We start from the raw sequence: 20820 nt of genomic DNA, 5'->3' as shown, positions 1-20820 counted from the left end.
TATGAGAATTACTCCCAAAAAGTTCAAAATAAAATGATTTTCCTTGGTGTGCAATTTTGAGAATTTTTGTGACATTTTTGGATAATTATTTGTATTTGTCTGTGCATGTTTATTTGTTAAATTAATAAAAAATACAAAAATATGTCGCATTTTGCATGTAGGATTTAATTCTACAATTGTTAGTAATTAAGTTTGTTTTACAAAAATTAAAAATTACAAAAATAGGCATCTTTTGCATTTTTAGCATTTAATGTCCAAATATACAATTTTATGCTTAATTATTACTTAATTGTGCGTTAATTGTTATTGGGAGTTAATTTGCGCTTTTATAACTTAATTTAGTTCTTAATAATAATTTAAGTATTTATATAATTTAGTTTTAGAAAAATAAAAGAAGAAAAGAGAGCAAAAATATAAAGAAAATCGGAATTGGGCCTCTTCTTCAATTTCAAACCACAAGCCCAAAAAATTGTCCAACCTTCCCCATGACCCGGTCCATTTCAAACCGGGTCGACTCGGTCCATAACCCAAATGACCCAACACCCCCCTATCTTGCATTTCAAAAAAACAAAACAAAAGAAAAAACCCTAAAAACCTAACACCAAACTATCCGCCCCCCCCCCCCTTCTTTCTCTTCATCTTCCCCAAAGCTCCAAAACACACACATCCATGGCTGCCTTCGAACCAACGACGTCGACCACTGTTGCTGCCTCATCCTCTTCGTCTTCGTCGTCGAGCCCGAGCTCTCATGGCTGCCTTCTTCGTCGAGCTCCATGTTCGATTTCTCCATTGTCGCTTCTGCTACGTCCAAACAACCCGGACTGCTGCTGCTGCTCCGCCATTGCTGTGTTTGCTGCTGCCCGCTGTTGTTCCGTCGTGCTGCTGCTTGCTTTTGCTACGACCAGACATGGACGAGCTTCATCGAGCTCAAACTCGAGCTCACATGGTTGCCGCTGCATCTTCTCCATAAGTTGCTGTTGCGTCGTCTGCTTCGTCACTACTTCTGCTGCATCGTCTGCTTCTTCTACTGCTGATGCCCATTGAGCAGCTGGTTTGAAGCCACCCCGTCGCCACTGCTTCGTCGTCAACCAAGCAGACCACGTTGCTACTTCTGCTTTCGTTTCATCTTTTCCATCTCCTTTGAACCCACTGTTGCTTCTGCTACAGCCATGAATGACCACTGCCTTCCTCGACGACCACTTGCTTCCAGCTCATTTCTGTTGCTTCTGCTACGACCAAACGTTGCTGCTTCATCATCTAAAATCAACCGGAAAACATACAAAAATTTCGGGCAGGTTCGAGTTATTTTAGTTTCAAAGCTTCCGGGCAGATTTGTTTCCGTTCAAGTTCGTCGTTGTTTCGATCCGGTTAGTGGGTTTTGAGTTTTACTTTTGTCCGTATTTCGTTTTTATATTCTCAAATCTAAAATCGGGAAATGTTTGTTGTTCGTGTTCATTGTTTTGCTAATTTTTCAGTTTGTTCATGTGAAATTGTTACTTTAATGTTTGTTAGATGCAAATTGAAATTTAATTAATTATTTCTTCAGTTTGTTTCATGTGTTATGTATTTCTTTCAGAAATTGTTAACGTTGGTTAAATCGTTTGAATCCGTCATGTTTGTTGTTTAAAATAGATTTAATTCATGTTCATCTTTGTTTGAAGTTCGTTTTTAATCCAGTGATTTAATGTGAGTTTATGTTTTGTTTTTGATTTGTTGATTTAGTTTGAATCATGTATTGTGTTGTAAATATTGTTGTGTCCTTGCCCATCCATTTTTTGTCTAAGTTAACCAGGATTGGTTCCCAATATGGTTAATTTATTTCCATTAATTTGAGGTTGAATGATTCATCTGTGTTCATATGGTTTGTTGTTGAGATTGTTTAAGAAATTGGTCTTATTGGCTATATTTTGGTTGAGTTTGATTAATTGATTGGTTATAGCTGATGGGGGTAAAATGGTAATTGCAATAAGGTCGGAGGGGTAGTTTGGTAATTGAACATTTTGAATAATTCTTTATGTTAAGCATGGGGGACAAAATGTAATGGGGTGTGGGTGATATAATTGTTTATGTTAAGCATGGGGGACAAAATGTAATGGGGTGTGAGTGATATAATTGTTTATGTTAGGCATGGGGGACAAGAGGTAATGGGTTGGGGTTTGATATATTTATTTAATGTAGTGGGGAACAAAACATTAGCTAGTGGGATTAAAAGGGGATGGGTGGGAAGATAATGGGTTTGGTAGGAGAAAGTGGTTGTTTTATTAATTGATTAAAGGGTTTGAGATGGGATATAAATGAAGGACTTGAATCAGATTTTAGGGGAAAAAAAAGATACAGAAGATAGAGAGAATACAAGAGAGAATACAGAAAAAAGAATAGAGAAGAGAGAGAGAGATAGAGAAAAAAGAGGGCTGAAGATTAAAGAGAGAGAAAGAAAAATTCCGAAAAAATATTAAGACTTTCAAAAAAGAAAAATACAAAAATAAAAAGAGCTCAAAATTAAAAGAGAGAGTAGTATACACCTGATAAATATTCTGATATACAAGTTCAGAAAAAAGGTTAAACATTGATTAGTCTTTCAAATCGGAAAAGATTCCCTTGGCTTCTGTCCGTTGTTTGTTATCGTTGTTTCCGGATTTTTATCTTGATTTTCAAATCTATCACTGGGATTTCTGTGGACTGGATTGCTGGTTAATATTGGTGTTGTTGTGTTACGTATTACGTTGCTGACTTTCTTTTCTTACATTGGCAATACCAGGTACACCACTGTAATTTTGGCATTTTGTAAGCTGAAATGAAGAATGGAATGTTAAATTTCTAATTTAGCTTTTTCTTTTTTTATTAATTGTATTTAGATTATTTTATGTATTATTATTCTGTAAATCGCCGTCGTTTTACATAACTAGACATATTGTAGCGATGTACTAAATAATGTTTTGCTTTAACCTAATTATTAGGTAGTATATATAAAAGCAGGTTTATTATTGATTAATCTGTCTAATAATTAGAATGAGAAGAAAATAACATAAAAATGACTTTATGAAATCAGTTTTGGCAAAATTGATTAAGTTCACTATTTATAAGGGTGTTAATATCGCCAACATTAAGTTAATCAAAATCATGTAACTAAATTTAGTTAAAACATGGGTTTAAATTTATTTTGCAAATCAAGTATTAGGACATGATTTGAATTAAAACAAGGTTAGTTAAGGTTAAATTAATTAATTTTTAGAAATACGGATTAGTAATCAAGATTGTTTCTAATTTCCAGTATTTGTAAATAATTCATTTCAATAGCTCAAGTCATCTAACAATATGATTTTAATCCGGCTATGGGATAATTAGTTACTTTTTTAAAAAAAAATTATTTGACAATTCCATTGTATTTATAATTAGAATTTTAGTAATATTACTTTCCGTTAATATTTGTTTTAAACCAGTATTTAATATATTATTTTTTAAGTATGTAGAGATTGATTTTATATTTATAGATAAACTTAATAATAAAAAAATGTAGTCATTTTAAGATATTCATAAAATAAAGGAGGATTTCGCTAATAAATAAATAAATATAAACAATACAAAATTTGCAGGGTTATCCAATCTTATTTATTTATTTTTTAAAAAAAAATACTTAGATCCCGGGATGGGCGGTTTAGTAAATTTCACGGTCCTACCAAAAAGTATAGCAACGCGTAGTCTTTAGGCGCGTATTTAATAAGGGTATTTTCTTAAATATGGGTGTGCATTTATGTAACCCAAATCCCAATCTTGGCGGAGTCAAAATGCGTCAACAAATCATGTGTACACTGGTTGTGACGTGATTCAAGATGCGTTTTCACGACGTTGCAATTCTTGTATAAAATAATAATAATAACAATAATAATAAAGGCGGGTCAAAGTTTAATTTGCATATAAGTTCTTAATTGTTAAAAAATCAGATAAATAAGCCAAATATAATAGTTGAGCGATCGTGCTAGAACCACGGAACTCGGGAATGCCTAATACCTTCTCCCGGGTTAACAGAATTCCTTATCCGGATTTCTGGTTCGCAGACTGTAATACAGAGTCATTCTTTTCCTCGATTCGGGATTAAAATTGGTGACTTGGGACACCCTAAATCTCCCAAGTGGCGACTCTGAAATAAATAAACAAATCCCGTTTCGATTGTCCTTTAATTGGAAAAAACTCCTTCGCCCCTCGCGAGGGCGGAAAAAGGAGGTGTGACACTGGCCATGTTGCTCCATGTTTGCTGCAAATCCCGCTAACTGAGACTTTATCAACTCAAGCTTATCCCAGGGATCTTGGTCCGATGCTTCCTCAAAATCATCTGTTTGAACTGCCCGACCCCTAAGTTGTGCTGGCAATAGGGTGTTGACCCCTGGCGGGATGGACTGTAACCAAATCAAGTACTCTTGAGTACACTCGGGCCTGCCAACGTCCTCTACTAATGTATTTTTCTTCATCTTCTTTGCATTGTTCCAGTATTGCACATACTTGATTTTTTCAACCGCTTTTTTGCTAAAATTCATGATGTGCCTCCGAAGATTCAAAGTTGGAGTTTCCTCTTATCTTCTGTCCAACTGCCGCATTACCCTAATGGGAGTGTACGACCTGACACACTTGAATCCTATCAGCATCACGAAAGGCTGCATGAGGCACCCTACCAAGATATCATCCAAAGGTAAGCCCACAAAACATTCCCATTTGTCCTCAAACCAAGGAACTCAATCCAAGCCGTGACGCCTACTGGGTATGTAAACTTAGGAGATTTTATCCTACACTCGATGCATACCATCCGATCCCTCAAGGCACGGTCGATGGGACAAAGTAAGGAAGCGGTGTGCAAATGCTCCATCATCCACAGTTGTAGGAAAAGGTTACTTCCCTCAAATATCTGACACCTCCTATAACCTCACTCCGGACTCGATACAGCTCTACTAAGATCATCGGCACAACGGTAACAGTTTTGTGTTGCTTCTCATTGAATAGTGCCATTACCACTGAATGCAGATGGGTGCTAATATGTCTCTCATCTAATGGAAAAACTAATAATCCCAACAAAGAAAGGCTGAAAGCTTCGAGGCGACGTCTTTGCCACTTTGCCTTGGTTGTGCAGAACTCATCCCAAAAGACGTCAAAACTATCTTGTGGTCCAAATCTAGCAAACAAATAATCCAAGGATATCCAGGACTGCTCGAGACATTTTAAATGCTTATTATCTTTCAGGCCCTGGTCGCTGAGGAATCTTGTCCTAGAGTGGTCTCGGGGAAGTATCATGTCCTTCCCTATATAGCTTAAACGAGTGAGACCAGACATTTTCGCCAAGGTAGGAGTCGTCTCACACTCTCCAAATCTGAAAATCAAATTTTGGGAATCCCAATAAGTCCGCATCGCCTTCACTAAGTCTGGGCGAGGTGTGGTATCAAGAAGAGAAGTTTGGGTGCCCAATTTCTGCATTAACTCATGTTGCTCTAACGATGAAAATATTTTCCACCACTTGATCAATTTCCTGGGAATCTTTACTACCATCAACACTTTGGATCGAATCAGCGGGTCCATACCTGAACGAAGAGAATATGGTTAGCGACTCGGGACACTACATGACATAACAACATTTCCTAGTGGACAAATGCAAGACACAATTAGGCTATATTTTGCAGATTGGCCTAAGTGGCTGAAAGTGACTATTAGTGCAAACTTGACAAAGTTGACCTCTAATGCATGAAAATACTCCATTTAAAGCTTACATGACTCCAACATCCCAACGATCATGGCCTTAAAAATTACTTTGCGGAAATTGACCCTTTTTGCAAAAATGGCCGATATGGCCAAATGTGGCTAGGGACGCAAACACGACATGGATGGACCTTAAAGTGATATGAAACCGAGTTGAAACTCAAGATCCTAAGACATGGGTAATTGAACCACTTTTGCGAAAATAACCCTATTTTGCAAGAATGGCCGATGTGGCCAAAAGTGGCTAGACATGCAAATTTGACAGGAATGAACCTTAGAATTGAGAGAACTCTTTATTGTAGACTCAGGGCTTTAAGACAGGAGATAACAAACTACTTTGAGAGAAATGCTCATATTTTTACAAAAACGACCGATGTGGTCAAATATGGCTATACATACAAGATTTGGCTACGACCCCAGAAGCCAAGAACCTAGGACCTACTAGGAAGACCGGAAACCTATGTGGGTTACCGACGTATCCCGCCTCGGAAGACAAGAATCAGGTTCGCGTAGTTCGGGAAGATGCAACTAATTTGAAAAAACTATATTTTTTGTCTTTTCGAAAAATGACGAAAAATGTAAAAACTTTTGGATTTTCTTTTTCATTTTTTTGAATTTTTGGAAAATTATGAAAAATGTAAAATCTTTTTGGATTCTATTTTTCTCTTCTTTTTTTTTGAATATTTTGGAAAATAATGGAAATGTGTAAAATCTTTTTTGGATTTTCTTTTTCTTTCTTTTTTTTGAATTTTTGAAATTTTTTTGAATCTTTTTCATTTTCCATCAATTTTTTTTTTGAAAAACTATGAAAGAAAGATGCGAGTAGGCCCTACTTGCTTCATTTTTCACCCTTCTTTCCAAGACATCGGTCCGCCAAATGACCTTTTTACCCTCACAGATGCAACATTTAGCACAAAGGATGATTAAATGTCATTTTGGGTCACAAGCCCATTTTGACAAAATTTGGACAGACTTTCTACAAAGGGACACGATATCTGGGATCGAGCCCTACTAGGTCTAAATGACATGATGCAATTAAAAATGACCTAAAGGCTGACCTAAGTTTGGGGTTCACTAACAAGGCAATTCGGGGGAGCGTATGGTCGATGGTGGCTGCTCAAGCTTTCCACCCACTCCATACGTCCGACGGCCCCTCCTCCTAAATAAGGGTGACTCAACGAAGAGTTCGTGTATGCGACGCGTACTCCGAGACTTGTTGCAGAAAGAATTGACCGGGTAATGCATATGATGATAGTTATAAAGCAGTAAACACATAAAGCAAAAACTGTAAACACATAAACAACTAGCAAATAACAAAATATAAAAACATAATAAAAATTAAGTAAAGCTAATGAAAAACATAAAAACCTCAACCAAATATTCTAAAAGCCAACAAAATCAAGTACTAGCTTGAATCCGCCCTCCTCAGCAGAGCCGCCAGAGATGTCACACCCCTTTTTTAACAAACCTCACTAACCCTCTTAAATAAATAAAAAGATTTAGTAAAGCTCGAAAAGGTTTTCAATTAGAAAGTGACAAAATTATGTTCAAAAGGAAATAACTCAGAGTCGCCACCTGACTTTGATTTCGGTATTCCAGGTCACCGTTTTTTTAAATAATTTTTCCTTTTAAAACATTTCAGACTCTAAAACCAAGTCCATACTAAAGATTCGGGTAAGGGGGTTCATTTGACTTGGGAAGAAGGTGCTAGGCTCTCCCCAAGTCCCGTGAAAGTCACGGTTGCATACTCGATCTAGTTGGCTTTTAAAGTATTCAATTGAGGTAGAAAACACAGAAAAAGAAAAATAAACACACAAGAGGCTCGAGGTCGTCCCCCACCTAAGTAAAGGAAAAAACAAAATACTACAAGTTTCCACTTTTGGCCTCCCTTTACATTCACTTTGGGGCGTACCCCTGAAAATAAATATATACAAATCTCTCGGGGCATTCTCCGGATAAATTTAACTAAGGGAACAAGCTCTCGCCTCAAAACTAACAAGATCCTACGACTTGCCTACCCGAGTGTAGTCGGCCTAAACATGCTCCTAACGAATGATGTAATAAAAGTGAAATGAATAAAATGAATCACTTCCTTCTTAATTTCTTATTTCATGCATTTGACCAAGCTCGATCCTAAAATATGAGGACAATTAATTACTGATGGGCTTTGGTCATTCTCCCCTGCCCGCAATTCAACAATCGTCCAAACAGATATTATCCAACCAAATGAAATAGCCATCTAGCACATAGAAACGTGAACACCAATAGCAATAAAGAAATGAGCGAGGGATCCACATATGATAAGAGACTTAACTTTTCCCATTAACCCATGACAATTTCGAAGAACAATCAACTAGCTGAATCTTACACTATTTCATGTGAAAACAAGCTCAATATCTAACGAGACTACCAAAGAACCAAAAAGTCATTCAAAGATACCAACTAATCAGACAAAGATTAAAATTAAGAGAGATGCCAGGGATGCAAACTCCAAAACATGGAATGGAAATTCACAATCATACTGATTTCAACACATGAAATAAATTGACAAACCAACTGGAACATGCTAACCAATATACCACAAACTATTGCATCAGGACAAATATTAAACACAAATCTGGATTTCATGCTCGGATACTTATCAATTTATTAACAGCCAGAACTGAGGTGAGCATGATCCCAAATCAATCAAAGGTGACCGAGAATTTTAAACAAATGCATTAGGGGTGCCAACTTTAAGACATGTACTATAAGTTATTGACTAGCTACAACATGCTCTTCAAAATTTAGGATATCAAATAAACTTATATGATCAGTGATGATAGATACAGGAAGAAAATACGAAGTATGACCTATGAAACATCACATTAAACATGAATATTGTTGCTCTCAGTCAGCAAAACTGATGGATTTTACAAACAAACTAGAGATGCACCTTCTGAACGTAATATCTCTACTGGAAATTTTAGATGTACTCAAATCCATAAACTGCTTTGGATACATGTTCACGCTATAAGTTAGCGATGAAGAACAATGAGCATGAAGATTTAAATGAAATTCGCACTGGAATACACACAAAACAGTAAGAAGAGGCTGTAAGCATTCCGGCAAATCAACATGCAAAGCATTAACTTATTAAATATTTCAACAGGAAAAAGAAGCAATCTCAGTTTGGTTCACTCACAATGAAGCTCCAACAGATTTAGTACTAGAACAATGCTTCAAGCACTTAGAGGATCCACGCATACCTACATGTAAAGGAAAACTACGCAAACTAATTCTCATAAACCTCGGCTAAATTGGTTCATATTAGCATTCAATTGATAGCTAAATAAATTATCAATTTCCCAATCCCATTTACCTTTGGCTCAAATCATATTTGGATCCGACCAAAACATAAATAAGAAGAAAAGAAGCGGACCTGAAATTTGAAGCTTTCAATTAAATTCGATATCCGGAAAATGAGACGTGCCAATACAAAATCAAATGCTCAAAATACAACTACAAATTCAACAACAAGAACCGAAATCCAGAACCTCGAATCGGCAACTTAAACGAATTAACCCTTCGTTACACCTCAGATGCAATCCATGGTTGAAACCCAAATCAAGCAACTGATATTATTTTTTTGTGTGTGTGTTTTCTGTTTCAAAAATTAGAAGAAGAGCTAATAGAAAACTCTAATGTTTTATCTGGATAGAACTGAAAGTAGAAGATGAAGATTGTAAATCAGAACCAAAACCCTAGAACTTTTCCTCCGATTTTTTTCTGATTTCTCTTTTTTTTCTCCCTTTCAATCTCTCTCCAGACCCAAATATATAGCCCTCTCTCTAAGCTTCTCTCCTTCCTCTGCAAGAAATCGCAAAAACCCTTCAAAAATCTGAAAATCCCCACGAAATTCTCAGAAAATCAAAACCAAAATCAGAAAATCTCTTCTGTTGGTGAGATAAGAGAAATGGAGGGAGTAGATCGAGTGCAACTCAATCCTACACACCTCATTTTTCCTATTTTCGCCTAAGAGAGAAATCCGAAAAATGAGAAATAGGAAGAAAACGCGTAGAATCAAATCCTAATGATGAGGGGGGGACCATGAGGGGACCATGTGAGTTAACTCGGCCGATTTGCTGAGTTTTCCGGCAAGTTAGAGTGGCAAGGGACGCGGGCAGAGGCTGGAAAAGGGGGGCGACGATTTGGGTTGGGATTTAGGTTTAGAGTTTGGGAAATATTATGGTTTTATATGATTGGTGGAATTAATGCTGGCCATTAGATTAATTGGGATGGAAGTCTAGGATTCAAATAGGGGGATGAGGCGGGTCAGAGGGTTATTTGGGGCGGGTTTAGTGGGGGATGTGGGCTGTCCGATTTGGGCTTCAAAATTCCCGAAATTGGGCCTTTGGTGCTGGTTAGGTTGTCCGATTTTGGGCTATCAAATTGGGGCTTTAACTATAAAAAGTTGAACCTTTCTTCTTAAAAATGATTTAAAATTAATTATGACTAATTAAAGTAAAATATATCATACTATGAAACTATATTTTCTATATATCATTTTTATATAAATTATTATCTTCAAAAGTGAAAGTGAGAATCATAGTAAAAACAAAAATATATCGCTATAAAAATATTAATAACCTAAAATAAATAGAAATAAGGTAAAACATGAAACTATATATATATATATATGTATATATATGTGTGTGTGTGTATGTGTGTGTGTGTGTGTGTTTATTTTATTTTTATTTTTTTGGTATTGTTCAAGGATTATACTAAAAATAAAAATATATAAAAACCGCGGCAAACTTAGCATAAAACTACTATAAAAATACTAATAAACTTAAATAAATAAAAACAAAAACAAACATATCTAATAAGATAAATTGAGACTTTTTCTTTTTTTTTTCTTTTTGATTTTTTTCTGAATTGAAATTAAAAATAAAATAGGCTAAAATTACATAATAATCCAAGTAGATATTTTAAAACATAAAAATACTAAAATTAACTTTAAAATTGTGCGAATCAAAAATTACATGTCTACAAAAGCTGCGCCGAACAAATTTGGTAGAATCAACACAACTCTTCCGCTAATGATAGAAGAGGGAAGGAATGACCAATCACGAAGGGGTACTCATAAAAAGCACAATACCCAGGCCTATGGATTTTCACGAAGTCCCTTCCCGCTGGAACCATATCAACATGAGCGGGATACTATACTTTGTACGGAGAGCATCGATATGAACTTGCTTCGTTTAAGAAAGCATGGGGGTAGGAGTAGGAGGAAGATCATTGAGGAAGTCGCTTCGAGAACTGGGGTGTCTCGGCAGCAACTCCTCCACGGTGGGAAAACTATCACCCTCTTCCACTGCCATAGGGGAGCGCCACGGACAACGGGGCGGCCCCAGAAACTCCCTCATGAGATCGGTGTGTTCTAGGCATTTCTTCGATGGAAAAGGTGTTAAAACAATAGAGAAGGTTGTGAACGAAGAATGAGAGAAGAAGAAACAGAAAGTTGCTAGAACAAACTCGGGAGGAATGAGAAAGGATAACCAGAAATAAAATGGCCAAGAGCTTTTGAAAAAACAAACCCTCCGCCTATTTATAGGATTGGGTGGCACCAGAATCGAAGCGGAAGGTTGCAGAGTGGCACTGAAATCGAAGCGACAAGCTCTCAACCCCTATCTCGAAAACACGCATAATGATGATGCACGTGGAGATGACGTCATTTCCTGATAAAATACACTATCCGGTATCTTCTTGAGCACGCAGACTTCCCATTATTGGCAAAACCCTGGTGCTTCATAAGACCAAATTTCTCCATAAGAGCGAGCGGTGTCCGCTCATCGAGAAAGCATCGAGTTGCAATCTCGATAAGCGGAGGGACTAACTGTATGGGTCCAAATTTGGACGACCACGACCGTTGATGAATACGACAAGCGACGAGATCCTCGTAGCTCGACATCCTGTAGGGGACGACAGATAATCGAACAAGAGACTGTACGACTTTTATTGTAGTGTAGGTCCGTTAGGAGGCAGCAGGAATATTCTTTCGAATATTCTCCATAATTTGTCTTTTAGGGCTTAGAAGGGGTTTGCTCCTTATATTCAGCGTAGAAACAACCTTGTAAGCTTCTTTTTTTCGGCTTCTCCAACGAAGAACATTCGTTGTAACACTTGCTTAGATAAACGATTAATATCATCATTGCTCGATCCTTCATCTTGATAAGGTCAAAAAATATTACCCAGTGTATTCACCTCGTATACCTTTTATTCTAGAGATTATTATACTTAGGTAAGATTTATCCCTTCATTTTTTTTGATTAATTTGTTCAAAAAGGTTCCAATATCTTTGAGTCAAACATCTACCGGACCTAAGCTCATGAGTTTCCTATTGCTTTGACCAAAAAGCTACCAAACTATTATGGGAACTAGGGAAGAATTTCTAAATAGAAATATTGCATAGGTTTCCTATTTCTATATTTTACTCTCTCAATCCTAATTTATGTGACGAGTTTTAATTTTGAGGGTCAAACGAGTTATTTTATCGTAATATTTTTATATTCTTTTAAATATTTTAAATTATTAATTATTGTAATTTATGATACTTTTCATATAGTTTTTATATATGTAACTTTTATTTCAAATAACTTAAGGAACTATGTCTGAATTTGTGGTTCAAATTAAGAAATTTAACTTTTAAAATCCGAACAACATCACATAAATTGGAACTGAACGAGTACTAATTTAGTCTTAATTATAAAGAGTGGAAAACATATGAAAGGAAGATTTGTTTTTTTACGCCATCATAAGATGTTATTTTAGTTATATGATCTTTTTACAGGAGAATAGTAATAACTAATAATAACACAAGAGATTAGTATATTAAGATCATTTGTTTTATTCAAATGGTAAGTTAAAACATGAAATCATTTTATAAAACCAAAAGGACAGAAAAAGATCGATGGACAAGGTGCAGACTACAGCCGAGCATTAAATTCGCACGAAGTGCCATCCATGATTATATTGGTCTAACTGACAAATAAATATATAAAATTAAGAAGTGAATTTTTATTTTATAGTATTGAAAAGTAGGAGAATCTATGCCCCCGACATACTAAGCCATGAAACAAAAGTAGCTTAATTTAATGTTGTTTTATTGAAGTAGCGGTCAAGTTTTACTCTCCACATTAGTGCACAATCTCACATTTTATTTCACATAAAAAGTGCGATCTGTAAACCCTACTCAATTGTACCCCTCCTATGATCAATGCAAAACCCAGGTTCCACCTGGAAACTCACTTAAAAAATAAAAAGTGCGATCTGCAAAAGAATGAAAGAATGGTGTTGATCAATTGCTGATGCCAAGGCTTGTGAGATGAACCATTCCTTGACCATTGGAGATTCTTCTTCTTCTACTTCTTTAATACATGGTGCACATTAATTAATAACATTTTTAACTTTACTAACATGGGTTGTAGTAGGATGGATAGGATCCCTTCACCTTTAATCAAAGATTTCGATTTCGAGCCCTGAGTATGGAAAAAATTCTGTTAGAGATTGTTTCCTCCTTAATGGACTTTACATGATGCGAATCCGAATATCATCGGGCTCAAATACAGGTATTAGACATCGAGTGAATAAACCCAAACAAAGAAAACACTTTTAACTTTTTTTATGAGAAAAGGTTATTGGAAGACAGAAGGAATGCATTGTATTAGTGCCTTAGAAGGGAGAAGGGCACTTGTACGGCTAGTTTGAAGAGTCAAGACTTTGAGTTTTCATTTTTATTCATTTGGTACCATTTATGCCAACTCATTTGGATTCTTGTCGAGCAAGATCTATCAAAGGAGAATCTTTCGTTAATATTCCCCAGTGCCAGTTTACATAAACCTTTCCGGAGTACGAGAGGCAAAGTCACTAACTTTTAGCGAGAATTTACCCGTAGAATTTTAAAACTTTTGAAATAATTTTTTTATAAATTACAATAACGAACAATCCATAATATATAAAAAGCTATTTGCAAAAAATGTGATAAAAACCCTTATTTAAAATGAAACTGAGGGAGTAAGAGTTTTTTTATTTCGCTAATCTCAAACCACCCAAAATCATTGATTAAGATGGGGGGATTTTTCGTCCATCTCACGATATTTCTTGATGATCAGACATTAAGCTAAAACAAAGACATTGAGTTCAAATGAATGTGAGAGTAGAACTTTAATTTTTCGGCGTTTAACATTGTACACGGTTAAATTCGAGGATAAAGTTACCCTTGATTTCTAGCGAAGAACGACGTTACTTGTTATTGGCTCGAGTGAGACCGAATATACCCAAAGATCGGAACCAAGACCGGATGAATGATGAAAGTGTTGGTTTATATTTAGTCAACAATGACATGCCAATTGGAAGAGTTGGTGGAAAGAGTTGGCGTGGATGCTAGGAGAAAGCTTCCTCCTTTGATGTCACCCATGACATCAAGAAGAGGTAGTTTGATGTCACCAATGACATCAAGAGGAGATCTTTACCTCTATAAATAGATGCACTCCTTCATTTGTAGAAACCATCCCAAAAATAATACAATACATTGTAGTGAGTAGAGAGTTAAAAGAGAAATTCTCTTAAGTGTAATTGGGAACTCTCCCTTCCTTTGTTAAAAATAAAAAGGCAATTTTTCTCTGGTGGACGTAGGATTATTTTGATCCGAACCACGTTAAATCTTGTGTTCTTTCTTTTATATTTCCGCTAACAATTGGTATCAGAGCAACATGATTCTTTAACAATCCAAAGAGGAAGAACAAGCAAAGATGAGTTCCATGAAGTTTGAAATTGATAGATTCAGTGGATGCAACAACTTCAATATCTGGAAGATCCAGATGATGGCGTTACTGCGGAGGGAAGGTTCAATCCATGCTATTGACGGAAAGTATCCTAAGGATATATCAGCTCCCGACAAGGAGAAGATTGAAGGGGATGCATTGAGTGCAATCCAACTATCCCTTGCACCTAACGTGCTTTGTGAAGTGAGTACGGGTACCGAAGAGACGGCCAAACAGTTATGGGAAAAGCTAGAAGGGCTATACCAAGACCGATCAGTGACAACAAGGATGTTGTTACAACGGCGTCTTCACACATTTAAGATGGGGTCAGGTACTTCGTTACAAGATCATTTAGATGCGTTCAATAAACTTGTCATGGACTTACAGATTGCAGGAATTAAAAAGGAGGAGGAGACGCTTGCATGTGCTTTGCTATTTTTATTGACTTCAAGATATCGTGATATTGAGAATTCAATGATGTATAGCAAGGATCCTATCAAGCTTGAGCAAGTGCGGCAAACACTTTACTCTAGTAATGTGCGGAGGCATATTGAAGGAGATAGAGATGACCAGGTAAGTGGGCTCTTTGTGAGAGGCCGGACTAGCCAACAGGGGAAGAGCAAATCAAAGCACAGATCAAAGTCTCGTGTGAACAAGAAGAATAGAGAGTGTTGGGGTTATGGCAAGAAGGGGCACTTTGAACGAGATTGCCCAATGTTAAAGTCCAAGGAAAAGGCGAGTGCATCTACAGTTGAACAGGTACATGATTTTGATAATGATTATGTACTAACAACATCGTGTAATAATAATAGTAGTTATGGAAACAAATGGGTGTTAGACTCTGCTTGCACTCTGCATATGACGTTCCGAAAAGACTGGTTTAGCAGCTATGAGAAAAGTGGAGGAACCGTAGTAATAGGCAATAATGCAACTTGTGCAATAGTTGGCATTGACTCAGTTCGGGTTCATTGCCATGATGGAGTCGTGAGGACTATTACACAAGTCCATCATGTTCCTGATCTTAAGAAGAATTTGATCTCCCTAAGTACTCTGGATGAACAAGGCTACAGGTACATGAGCGAAGCAGGAACTATAAAGGTGACTAAAGGTTCTTTAGTCATGCTGAAAGGCAAGCTAGAGAATGGACTTTATACATTGGCCGAAAGCACCATTGTTGGCTCTGCAAATGCATCTAAAATGCAGTTATCTAATGATGACAAGGCAAGACTATGGCACATGAGACTAGGTCATATGAACGCACGTGGACTGGAGATGTTGAGCAATCGTAACCTTTTGGAAGGTGAGAAAATAAACACACTTGACTTTTGTTAGCACTACGTTCTAGGGAAGCAAAAGAAGGTCAGATTCAGCACTGGCAAACACAAGACAAGAGGAGTGCTAGACTATATCCATTCAGATTTATGGGATCCCTCTAAATTTCCATCGAAGGGCAGAAAAAGGTATCTTCTCACTTTTATTGATGATTTCTCACGAAAGGTTTGGGTGCATTTTTTGAAAGCAAAAAGTTATGCTTTTGAAGCATTTAAAGAGTGGAAGATTTTGGTTGAAAATCAAATGGAGCAAAAAATCAAGTATCTTCGCACAGACAATGGCTTGGAGTTTTGAAATGAAGAGTTCAATAAATTCTGCAAGGTTCATGGGATCTCAAGACATATGACTGTCAGGCATACCCCACAACGAAATGGAGTTGCCGAGAGAATGAACAAAACTCTTCTTGAAAAGGCTCATTGTATGCTCCTACAAGCCAAATGTCCAAAATATTTTGGGCTGAAGCAGTTCACACTGCTGCTCATATTGTTAATCGATCTGCAGCATCGGCAATTGACTTTAAGACTCCGAATGAGGTATGGTCAGGTGAACCCTCTAACTATTCATACTTACGAGTATTTGGGTATCCAGCTTATTATCACGTTAATGAAGGAAAGCTTGAACCAAGGGCTAAGAAGGCCATATTCGTAGGGTATGTAGATGGAGTAAAAGGGTACAAACTTTGGTGTTTGTCTTTACTCAAATTTATAGTTAATAGAGATGTCACCTTCGATGAATCCTCTATACTTGATCCCCGTAAAGTTTCCGTGGAGTTTTCAGGAAATAAGAACGACAAGTAGGTGGAGCTTCCGGTGGAGCTTGCCAAGGAAAAGGAACAAGTGACTCAGGTTAAAGATGAGTCAGAAGATGTAGACCTTGAAGAACTTGCTGTCAAAAAACCATACACAATTGCGAAGGGGAGGGAGAAGAGGCAGACACGAGAACCGAAACGCCTTATAGATCAAGAAAAATTGATTGAATATGCGTTCATAGCTACACAAGAAGAGATTAAGGATCTGGAGCCCTCCTCGTATATTGAGCAACTTCTTGCAAGGATGTTGTACAATGGCGGTTAGCCATGACTGAAGAGATGGAGTCTCTTCACAAGAATCAAACATGGGTCTTAGTAAAAAGACAAAAGGGGAAGATGACAGTTGGATGCAAGTGGGTCTACCGAAAGAAAGAGGGAATTCCTGAAGTGGAACATGCTAGGTTCAAGGCGAGATTGGTTGCAAAAGGTTTCAGTCAGAAGGAAGGAATTGACTACAATGAGATTTTCTCTCCAGTCGTGAAGCATAGCTCAATTCGCATGCTACTAACATTGGTTTCCCAATTTGACTTGGAGCTTCAATAGCTTGATGTCAAAACTGCTTTCTTACACAGTGATCTAGAAGAGACAATTTATATGGATCAGCCGGAAGGTTTCCTACCTCGGGGAAAAGAAGATCACGTATGCCAACTAAAGAAGTCTTTGTATGGTTTGAAGCAATACCCTAGACAGTGGTACAAGAGGTTTGACGCATTCATGACTACACATGAATTCTCAAGGAGTGCATTTGATAGCTGTGTGTATCACAAGAAGATGTCTGGTAACTCAATAATTTATTTATTATTGTATGTTGATGATATGCTTATTGTTGCTAACAACATTACAAAGATAAATGCTTTGAAGAAACTGTTGAGTAAGGAATTTGATATGAAGGATTTAGGAGCTGCAAAAAAAATCCTTGGTATGGAGATTTCAAGAGAATACGGTGTTGTACATCTTTCTCAGAAGAGGTATATTAAAGGGGTTCTTGAGAGATTCAATATGCATATGTGCAAGCCTGTAAGTACACCATTAACTCCTCATTTTAAACTTTCAGAGTTACAAATGCCTCAGTCTGAGGATGAGGTGGAGCATATGTCAAAGATTTCTTATGCTAGTGCAGTTGGTAGCATTATGTATGCTATGGTATGTACACGTCCAAATATTGCTCAATCTGTAAGTGTGGTAAGTAGATACATGTCCAGCCCAGGAAAGAGGCATTGGGAAGCTGTCAAGTGGATATTGAGATATCTCAAAGGAGCTTCTGGTGTTGGTTTTACCTTTCGAAAAAGTGGTGAAGGTATTTCAATTCTCGGTTATGTAGATTCTGACTATGCAGGAGATCTTGACAGAAGAAGGTCCACAACTGGATACAACTTTACCCTCGTTGGCAGTGCCGTTAGTTGGAAGTCGACTCTGCAGTCGATTGTCGCTTTGTCTACAACAGAAGCATAATACATGGCAGCAGCGGAGGCGGTGAAGGAAGCTATCGGGTTGAAAGGTTTAGTAGCAGAATTGAGTTTGGTTAAGCTGGAATCAACTCTTATATGTGATAGTCAGAGTGCTATTCATCTAATGAAAAATCAGAGATTTCATGAGCGCACTAAACACATTGATGTCAGATCTCATTTTATTCGAGATGTTGCTGAAGAGGAAACTATCAAGGTCGTAAAGGTTATCACAGACGATAATGTTGCAGACATGTTGCCCAAGATAGTCCCGCTCGCTAAGTTTGCACATTGCAAGGACTTGGTGGGGGTGTGTATCAACTGATGCAACTCCGAAGAGAACAGTTGTTAGGTGGATGTGGTATATTCAACAATGGTTTGATTCTTCTTGTTTCTTACAACGGGGTTGCTCAGTAAGCTTAGAAGTTTTTGCTAGAGTTGTTCACACGAACGCTCGAAACGCAAACCAAGGTGGAGATTGAAAGTGTTGGTTTATATTTAGTCAACAATGGCATACCAATTGGAAGAGTTAGTGGAAATAGTTGGTGTGGATGCTAGGAGGAAGCTTCCTCCTTTGATGTCACACATGACATCAAGAGGAGGTAGTTTGATGTCACCAATGACATCAAGAGGAGGTTTTTACCTTTATAAATAGATGCACTCCTTCATTTGTAGAAATCATCCCAAAAATAATACAATACATTGTAGTGAGTAGAGAGTTAAGAGAGAAATTCTCTTAAGTGTAATGGGGAACTCTCCCCTTCCTTTGTTAATAATAAAAAGGCAACTGTTCTCTGGTGGACGTAGAACTATTTTGATCCGAACCACGTTGAATCTTGTGTTTTTTCTTTTACGTTACCGCTAACAAATGATATAACGGGTCTCGAGCACGGCCGAACTCAGAGGGAATCAAGCTCGAGTGGGATGAATAATCGAGGGTAAAGGAAAGGCGGTTAAAGAAGACAAACGGGGAGCCAAAATATCCGCCATCAGCTGGAAATTACAGTGCAGATCACGCTCGATATTGGCTGCGGTTTTATTTTCGTGGGAGATAAGGAAGGAAAAGATTTTTACCTTATTTGACTTGTACTAGGGTTAAATATCCTCTACTATATAAAGAGGAGGACCCCTTCATTTTTTGGTGTACTATTTTTTCATGCATAACAAGGCAATAAAATTTACTTTGACTCTCAGCAATTGTTAAAGTGTTCTTCAGTTGTTCACTCGTTTATTCGGATTCGAGCTCTATCTCGAGGGCTCAATCGTGACCAACCTTTGGCATTTATGCTAAACACAAGGCTTAATTACGACGTCACTTTTGTTTGATTATTTTAACTCATTTCAACTCACCTATTTACTGTCTTTTGATTAGTTGTGTTAAATTAAACCACATATCCTTTAAACTGTTAATTGTTATCCATTTTACAGCTTGTGTGGATGGTAGTTATATATCGATCGTTTCATAATGTATCGTATAATATTGTATTGTATTGTACTGTATCGTTTTGATGTATATAATATTTGGCTAGATTGTATCGTTTGCCGTCATTTCATGATGTCATGCACCAATCAATATGAAGAATAACTTGCAATATTATGAAGAAAAAATAAGGTACGAGATAATATTATTATACAGAAATGTAAGGTAAAAGAAAGAATAGAATTATTTAATAATAAAAGATGGCAAGATAAGAGAAAAAAATAAGGAAACGACGCGACCACACCAAAGCGGTCGTTCCATAAAGTGACACTTTTCGTTGTTATGTAACGACAGATTTAGATGATACGATATAATAAATTTTAAGTAACAATCAAAACAAATATTATATTTAAAGCCACAATACGATACGATAGGTAACAACCATCCAAACAAGCGGTTAAGGGGTAAACAAACACCTTTAATATTGTCTAACTATAGCGCTTAGAGAAAGCTCGTATTCCTGCTCCAGATGATAGTTTACCGCTTCATGGAAGTTAAAATGCACTAAATAACTAATATTGGATTATTGATGCCTACCAAATTTACATTATGTTGGCTAGGGAATTATACTGAGATTAGATTCTGTGATGCCTTTGACCAAATGCCACCTTCTCAAGCGTGCAAAATTGGTTTTTATTTGCCAAACACAAAGTGGTCGACAAATTGAGAATTTGAATATAGATGGAACTTTGGGCTGGTCGGTTTTATGTAAGATGATCAACACATTTTATGCCCAACTCCTACGTACTAAATTACGTTTTATCAGAATTTATATTACTTAGTCACCATATTCTAAGCGGGCCAACTATTCGTGCGGCATGCAATATGTATTTAATTTCTTTTAGCTATATATAGTTCATGAAAAATTGAAGAACACGAAACACCTTGTTAATTTATCTACTACTGAAGTATTGAGATCTTGATCAACGTTTGACACCTCATTTGAGATTTTTTTTTATTGAATTTTCAGACTCGAGCATTCCGACATAGTACCATCGACATATATGTGTCGAATCAGTGACTAGAAATTTATCACGATTTTGAAATGCATGTTATTTTTTGCTAAAAGTTAAATACGCTTTAAATAAAGAAATTAAAGGTATGCTTCATTTAAGTGTGTATGTGGGGAGGGAAGGGAGGACCTTTAGTTACCTAAGAATAAAAGTTTGATCAGTTTCCCACGCAATTTGAACGATTTGATATTGCATCTTT

Source organism: Nicotiana sylvestris, chromosome 3, assembly GCF_000393655.2.
Source record: "Nicotiana sylvestris chromosome 3, ASM39365v2, whole genome shotgun sequence".
Classification (NCBI taxonomy): domain Eukaryota; kingdom Viridiplantae; phylum Streptophyta; class Magnoliopsida; order Solanales; family Solanaceae; genus Nicotiana; species Nicotiana sylvestris.
This window is presented reverse-complemented; position numbering follows the sequence as displayed.